This window comes from Moschus berezovskii, chromosome 11 (assembly GCF_049115385.1).
Source record: "Moschus berezovskii isolate FMDL1 chromosome 11, NW_MosBer_1.0, whole genome shotgun sequence".
Classification (NCBI taxonomy): Eukaryota; Metazoa; Chordata; class Mammalia; order Artiodactyla; family Moschidae; genus Moschus; species Moschus berezovskii.
This window is the reverse complement of record NC_142470.1, coordinates 7,748,888-7,757,514: the sequence shown is the minus strand read 5'-3', so window position 1 is coordinate 7,757,514 and position 8,627 is coordinate 7,748,888.

The window sequence follows — 8,627 nt, the reverse complement described above, 5'->3', positions numbered from 1 at the left end:
TGACAGAACAACTTAGGAGCCACTGACTTCAGGGTGTTGAGGGAATAGGGCTGAGCATATGGAGGCTTTGTGCAAATTTTTAAGACTTTCCTTCAAGATTCTACTGCCATCTGCTGGAAAACTGTCCTATTAATAACTATGAAAGTCAATACCAGGAGTTGAGCAGTGCCTCTTAATGGAGTTGAGCAACTCACATTTACACAGTCTTTAGTGGAACTAATGGGCCCACATGGAACTCTGGGGTTCTCTCCACCACAGCATTTTTGCTTTATGTGCTATATATACTGGAGTTCTTTGGAAGATTATGCACAGCAAAGTTTTGCTCTGCCAAAAATGAAATTATGAAAGGTCACTGGACAAAATATCTCTTAAATTCTTTTCCACTTTAAATTTGCACCACTCCATAGAAAACACCTCTTACAGTATTTGAATCTTCTTTCTCTAGACACTTGCAAGTGTCATTTGATGCTTGGTATTCCTGTTGGGTTCTTGATGGTAAACCAAGAAAGGAGAGCATCAGGGAGGCCAGGTTTTTGATGCTCACTGATAGCGTTGCCTCCAGAGGTAGAGATTGCTGGCTGATAGCAGCAACTTCTGGTGGGTAGTCGTATCAGATTCCTTTGAGTTAGAACACCTACGACTGCATTCTGTTTTTAAATTCAAGTACTCACTTGCCTGCTTGCTTCAAGTTTGACCTCATTTCTTAGGCTGAGTGCCTGTGTTTTTGTCTTATCATTACCCTACATCATTTTAAAGTAAATTTGATGGTGAACTGAAAATTCCAATGGCAGAGAAACCCAGAACATGCCTTGGTTAGAAGAATGGAGCTGTTCTGGAGACTGCCCACCCAGCACTGCGGCTTTCTCCCACTTGTCCAGCTTCCTGTGCTGACAGCAGTGACATGATTAGATTTGGATCTCTTCTACCTCCGAAGCTACAGAACTTCACACAGTTGCCTTATCAGGCCTGGCCATTCACTTCCCTTTTCTCTGTGCCACCGAATGAATCCCTGTGCATTCATTCAGTTTCCTGTGGACCTGCGGAAAGCAGATGAGAGTCATGGTCTCCCAGAAGCACCCGTTATAGAAGAATTCGTCATCTAGTTTACAACCAGGCTCCATTTTTTTAAAAAAAACATCAGGCTTTACAGGTGATATATTCAAGAAATGTTTTCCTTTTATCTTCTTGAGGATGTTTACACTAAGTATAGTACATGATTCTGGATTGGAATCTGGTTCAGAAAAAGATCTGTGTATTTGTCTTGTACAGGATGTGGGGACAATTGGCAAAACTTGAATACAGTCTATATGTTAAATAATAGTATTATGTTGAGACCTAGCTGGCAGTTCGGTGGTTAAGACTGTGCTTCCCCTGCAGTGGTTGCAAGTTCAATCCCTGGTCAGGGAACTAAGATCCTGCATGCCTCATAGTGTGGAAAAAAATATATATATAATAGTATTATGTCAATGTTAATTTCCAGACTTTGTTCATTGTATTGTGGTTATAATAATGAAAGTACTTGTTCTTAAAGTACTTGTGGGTAAGTAGACATGATATCCTCCATTTATTCTCAAGTAAATTCAGGTGGAAAATACATATCTACATGTATGTTTAGCTTCCCTTGTGGCTCAGCAGGTAAAGAATCAGCCTGCAATGTGGGAGACCTGGGTTCGATCCCTGGGTTGGGAAGATCCCCTGGAGAAGGGAAAGGCTACCCACTCCAGTATTCTGGCCTGGAGTATCCCATGAACTGTGTAGTCCATGGGGTTGCAAAGAGTCAGACACGACTGAGCAACTCACTTCACTTCACACATATGTTTAAGAATAATAGAGTGAGTGTGATCGAATGTTAACACATTGATAAATCTGGGTGAAAGGTGTATGGGATTTCTTTCTATTGTAACTTTTCTACAAAGTTGAAATTATTTCAAAATTAAAAGATAATCCTCAGGGTTTCCCTGGTGGTACAGAATCTGCCTGCCAATGCAGGAAGTACAAGAGACATGGGTTCGATCCCTGGATAGGGAAGATCCCCTGGAGTAGGAAATGGCAACCTGCTCCAGTATTCTTGCCTGGGAAATTCCACAGACAGAGGAACCTGGCGGGCTACAGTCCATGGGGTTGTAAAGAGTCAGAGATGACTGAGCAACTGAGCACATTAAAGTCCGGCAGCCACAACCACTGAGGCCTGTGTGTCCTAGAGCCTATGCTCTACAACAAAAGAAGCTACCACAATGAGAAACTTGTGTGCCTCACGTGGAGAGTAGCCCCCACTCCCCACAGCCAGAGAAAGCCCATGCACAGCAGCGAAAACCCGGCACAGCCAAAATTTTTAAAAAAATGTTAAAGATAATCCTCTCCCCTCCTTAAAAACAACAACAACAACAAATCAGGCCTACAATTCTGATGAGGTGACAAATTCAACCCTGAAAACAGGATGGTGATACCAAAGGTGACAGTGAAGTCATCAACCTATACCACCAATGGAAAGTTGAGTCTAAACCAGATTTTGCAAATGCGTTCTTCTTAAACTGAAATAGGTGACATGGTGGGTAGAGTTTTAATTCAATGGAGAATGATTTATGTACTTGCAGTGCTTGATGGTTTGAGCTAAAAGTAACAATAGCATTGAAGATAGCTCCATTTCACTTAGGGCAGCTTTTTCCAGGAAGTTTTTCTGGAGGATCCTAAAACAGAGTTCGGAAGTCAACGAAGTTCAGCAGCTACTGTGTTGAAGGTAAACGAGGTGAAGTACTAGAGGAAATAAGAATGGTAGGATGTTGATGTTGGTTGAAGCTGGGTGATGGGCAGATGGAAGTTCATTGTACTGTTATAATTCCTAGGTTTATCTTTGAAATCTGGGTGTCAGGAAAGAAGGACATACTAATTTAAGGGGGAAATTATGAGCAAAAGTGTGACATTGGAAGAATAACTTTTCAGAAGCGGCTAAGCTCAGGTCTGGAGAAGAACATTAGGAAATTATGCTGTGGAAAGGTACATTGGCACATGTCTGTGGCGGCTCCAGAATATTAAAATAGTTTGGGTGATTCTGTAGGCAGTGGGAAGCTACTAGAATTTTTGAGAAGGTTTCATATAGTTTATGAAATGAATTCTGTATGTTTAGGATGAAGAGGAAGAGAGACACTCATGGGACTTAAAAGGTCCCATGAGGGACTTCCCTTGGTGGCCCAGTGGTTAAGACTGCATTTCCAATGCAGAGGGCACAGGTTCGATCCCTGGTGAGGGAACTAAATCCCACATGACTTGCAGTATGGCCAAAAAGAAAAAAAACAAAAATCCCATGAGAGTACATATGAGAAATAAGCAAACTGGATCAGGAATATGTGCCAGGGAGGGAGGGGGTCACCTCCCTGCTGTCTCCTACCATCCTGTTAAGCAAACCAACCTGTCAAGTCCATGCTCCCAGCAGCTATCAGTCCTCTTCTCTAATCTGGCCCCTGATTAAAGAGGAAGTCATCATAGAATAACGTAACATTAACAGTTCAAAATTTAACATGAAATTTACAGTATAAACCATTTTTTTTTGGTGTAAACCATTTTCAAGTGTATAATTCTGTGGTTTCAGGCACACTCAGACTGTTGTGTTAATCATCAATACCATCCATCTCCAGAACTTTCTCATCTTGCAAAAGCCACTCTGCCTCTTGCTCCCTATTCTCCCCTGCCCGCAGCTCTGGCGACCCCTGCTCTGTCTCTATGAATTTGTTCCAGAGTTGTTCTGTAAGTGGAATCACACAGTATTTGTCCTTTTGTGTCTGGTTTCTTCCACTTAGCAGAATGTCTTCAAGGTTCTTCCTTCCAGTCACTGTTTTGAAGAGTTGTGCTATTCCTTGCCAGCTCTGACACTGCAGAATCTCATTTGGGAAGAATACAGTCCACCTGCCAGTGTGACTTTCCACTCAGCTCCCTTCTTGAGGGAAAAAGAGTAGTGCTTGCCTGTTAACTTTCCCCTGTGTGTGTGTGTGTGTGTGAGAGAGAGAGAGAGAAAGAGAGATTTCCCAGGGAAGATGGGCAGGTAACTTGCCATGGCCAAAGTAAGTGAAAATGTCTGTCGTTACAGGCTGCCCTGGTGGCTCAGTGGTAAAGAATCCACCTGCCAATGCAGGAGACAAGGGTTCTATCTCTGATCCAGGAAGATCCCACATGCTGCGGAGCAACTAAGTGCACCCCACTGTGCACCCCAGCTACTGGGCCTGTGCTCTGGGTCAAAGTGAAAGTCACTCAGTCGTATCCGACTCTGCAACCCCATGGACTATACAGTCCATGGAATTCTCCAGGCCAAAATACTGGAGTGGGTAGTCATTCCCTTCTCCAGGGGATTGTCCCAACCCAGGCACTGAAACCAGAACCCGCATTGCAGATTCTTTACCAACTAAGCCACCAGGGAAGCCCAAGAATACTGAAGCAGGTAGCCTATACCTTCTCCAAAGGATCTTCCCGACCCAGGAATTGAACCGAGGTCTCCTGCATTGCATTGCGTATAACCTCAGATACGCAGATGACACCACCTTTATGGCGGAAAGCAAAGAACTAAAGAGCCTCTTGATGAAAGAGGAGAGTGAAAAAGTTGGCTTAAAACTCAACATTCAGAAAACTAAGATCATGGCATCCAGTCCCATCACTTCATGGCAAATAGATGGGGAAACAATGGAAAGAGTGAGAGACTTTATTTTTGGGAGCTCCAAAATCACTGCAGATGGTGACTGCAGCCATGAAATTAAAAGACGCTTGCTCCTTGGAAATAAAAGCTATGACAACCTAGACAGCATATTAAAAAACCAGAAACATTACTTTGCCAACAAAGGCCCATCTAGTCAAAGATATGGTTTTTCCAGTAGTCCTGTATGGATATGAGAGTTGGACTGTAAAGAAAGCTGAGCACCAAAGAATTGATGCTTTTGAACAGTGGTGTTGGAGAAGACTCTTGAGAGGCCCTTGGACTGCAAGGAGATCCAACTAGTCCATCTTAAAGGAGATCAGTCCTGAGTATTCATTGGAAGGACTGATGCTGAAGCTGAAACTCCAATCCTTTGGCCACCTGATGCAAAAAACTGACTCACTGGAAAAGACCCTGATGCTGGGAAAGATTGAAGGTGGGAGGAGAAGGGGATGACAGAGGATGAGATGGTTGGATGGCATCACCGACGCGATGGATATGAGTTTGAGTAGGCTCTGGGAGTTGGTGATGGACAGGGAGGCCTGGCGTGCTGCAGTCCACGGGGTTGCAAAGAGTTGGACACAACTGAGTGACTGAACTGAACTCCTGCATTGTAGGCAGATTCTTTACCAGCTGAGCTACCAGAGAAGGCCCCTGTGCTAGAGCCTGGAAGCCACAGTTAAATGCTGGGTTTTTGTTGCTATGCAGGCTTTTCTCTAGTTGTGGTGAACAAGGGCTACTCTCTAGTTGCAGTGTGTGGGCTTCCCTTGGCAGTGACTTCTGTTTATGTGGAGCAAAGGCTCTAGGGCACACAAGCTTCAGTAGTTGTGGCACATGGGCTCATTAGTTGTGACTCCTGGGCTCTAGCACAGGCTCAAAAGTTGCGGCCCACTGGCTGAGTTGCTCCATGGCATGTGAGATCTGATCAGGGTATGGAACCTGTCTCCTGCATTGGCAGGCGGATTCTCTACCACTGAGCCACCAGGGAAGCCCCTAAAATAAAATTATCTTAAAAAAAAAAATCATTACAGTTAGTGTTTCCCAATAGTTGACCTCTTGAATGACATGAAAATGTTTTGAGACTACATAAATGCCTAAGGGCACATATCAGTTCAGTTCAGTTGCTCAGTCATATCCAACTCTTTGCGACCCCATCTGCCAGGCTTCCCTGTCCATCACCAACTCCCAGAGCTTGCTCAAACTCATGTCCATCAAGTCAGTAATGCCATCCAACCATCTCGTCCTCTGTCATCCCCTTCTCCTCCCACCTTCAATCTTTCCCAGCATCGGGGTCTTTTCAAATGAGTCAGTTCTTCTAATCAGGTGGCCAAAGTATTGGAGTTTCAGCTTCAGGATCAGTCCTTCCAGTGAATGTTCAGGACTGATTTCCTTTAAGATGTACTGGTTGGATCTCCTTGCAGTCCAAAGGACTCTCAAGAGTCTTCTCCAACACTACAGTTCAAAAGCATCAAAAGGGCACATATCAAACCTTCCTAAAACTGCTAGAATAGTAAAAGAAGCTTGGAGGAGTGCCCCAGTGGCGAACTGGTTAGGATTCTGAGTTTTCACCGCTGTGGCCTGGGGTCAATCCCTGGTCCCTGGTTGTGGAACTGAGATCCCACAAGGTGTGCAGTGCAGTCAAAAAAAAAGAAAACAGAAAAGAAAGAAAAAGGAGTGGATTTGGTCATCCCCCACTCTCCTCTCACTGACTTTTCAAGAGGCTGGGATGGACATGACTGGATTGGTTATAGACTGGATTGGTTACAGAGCTGCTGTGCTGTTCTTTTATTTTTGTTCTGAATGAGCATCTTTCAGAAAACAAAGAGGGCCAGTATCTGCTTTATCATCTCCCTCCCCACACCTAGCAGAGTGTTAGGCATGTGAGGAAACTGGTGGGAGGTGAGGGAGGCAGACAATAGAACACTGGCTTTTTCAACTTCTTGTTTCCAGAGCTAGTGCCAGATGCCGACCAGGGCAGATGAGTGGGTGGGCACCGCAGAGGGCTGGAGAGACTGGGTTTTGGCCATGGCTCAGATCAGACAAAGGATCAATGAGAAAGATATTCATTTCTGTATCAAGCTCTCTCTGAAGGTCTCAAATCTGTTTTGCATCTAGTAAATGCAGCCAAACCCCCCTATCACTAAGAAGCCAGAATGATTTAAAAGAAAAATCCTTCCTTTTTTTTTCTACAGCTTCTGTCCATGGCCTTGAGACTCATTCTTTGCTGGAGCAGGAGGTCTTGGGAATTTTGGAGAGCCATGATTGTGTTAGCCATTTTGCACCTAGACCTGAATACTCAATTAAACATTTTGCTACTACCCACTGGAGGAAAAGCCTTGGACGCCATCAGCTGTTCCCAGAAATGCACACCCCAGGGAGGAGTTACTCTGGCCTGTTTTCTCTGCATGGAGGATTGCAGGAAATGCCTCTTGGCCTCCTACGTTTTTCCTCCAGATTCTGTAAAGCTGCTTTTGGGGTGTGGCCACTCGCCACTCCTTTTCTTTTCTCTGCACTCTGGGGGAGTGAGGGAATAGGGGAGTTTTTCTTCATGATCAGGGCTCAAGCCAGAGCAGCTTAGAAACTTGATTGCAAATCCCAGTTACAGGGAAGAATCCAAAACTACTGAGGACCAAGAAGGTCAGGGTTGGACCCCAGGCCCAAGTCCTGGTGCAGTGCTTACTGCCTTTATATTTATTTAAAGGGGATGGTGCTTGGTAACCAGCAGGCGGAGGCCTTCCTGAGTTGCAGAGCTCCTGGTCTGCCTGACTGCACAGGAATGATCTGGGTGTTACTCTCTATGGCTGAGGCCCAGCTGTCGCCAGGAATGGGGGTGGGGAAAGGGCTTCCTAATCGAGGGCTTCTAGCTACAGAGCCAGGCCCTTAAACTGCTAAGACTGTAAGGAACAGAAATTCCAGAAATCCTCTTTCTCTTTTCGACATCCTAGCATCCACCATCACAACGCCTCCCTTTTCTATGACAAAGTACACTGTTTAAGAAGGTTCTGACTGCCCAGATTCAAATCCTTGCTTTTCCTCTTGCTAGCTGTCTGACCCAGGGCAAGAAACCCAGCTTCCACATCAGAGTGCTCTTTTGTAAAACGAGGAAATAATACTTGAATCATAAAATTATTGCAAAAAGATTTTTTAAAAAGGTAACACACTTGAAGTGTTCAGCATAGTGCCTGGTACATGAAGGAAAGTCAATTGTGGCAAGAAGAGTCTTAATGTCTTTGTAAATAGAACTAATGCATCCTAGTCTACTGGCGAACTGTCAGAAAGCTCTTGATGTAAGAATATAAAAAGTCATTAACTCTTCAAATCTCAGAATGACTGGCGTAAACTGCATCCTTGCCCCAACCTCACCAGATAGAAAGCCGACTTGAGTCCCGGGCACAAGCCTTCTCCGAGGGAAAGGGCACGGGAAGAAGAGAAGCATACGAGTGATCTCACCCTTCTGGACTGGGTGTTTTTCCGGCTGGGGCGCGCAGCATCCCCAGGCCGACTGCAGCAATGGCCCTGCCCCGCCCTTCACTGCAGTCCTGGAAGGGCTCCCAGGGGCGGAGGGGTGGGGGTGCAGAAGATTTTCTGCAGGGCGGGGAGGGGCAGGTCTGGAGGATGCTAGCTGCGGGGAGGGCGGTGCGGCTGGAGCATCTCCACCAGCCCGGGCGGAGGCAGCGACCTCCAACTGCACCATCAACCCCCCACCCGTGGTGTGCGCGCTCCTCGCCCATCCTCCCACCGCCCTGCATCGCAGCTTCGGCTCCGTCCGGGTGCGCTCGGCCCTTTCCGCCGGGTGATCGGGCGGCGAGCAGGCGGGAGCTCCGCCCCTTTTGCTTCGCCGGCGCAGCCCGCCCCCCGCCCCACGCGCCGCGCCAGGGCGCTTCCCCCGCGCTCGCGCCCGCCCGCCGCCGGAACGCGCGCGGCCGCCTATAAAAGGGGCGGGGCGCGC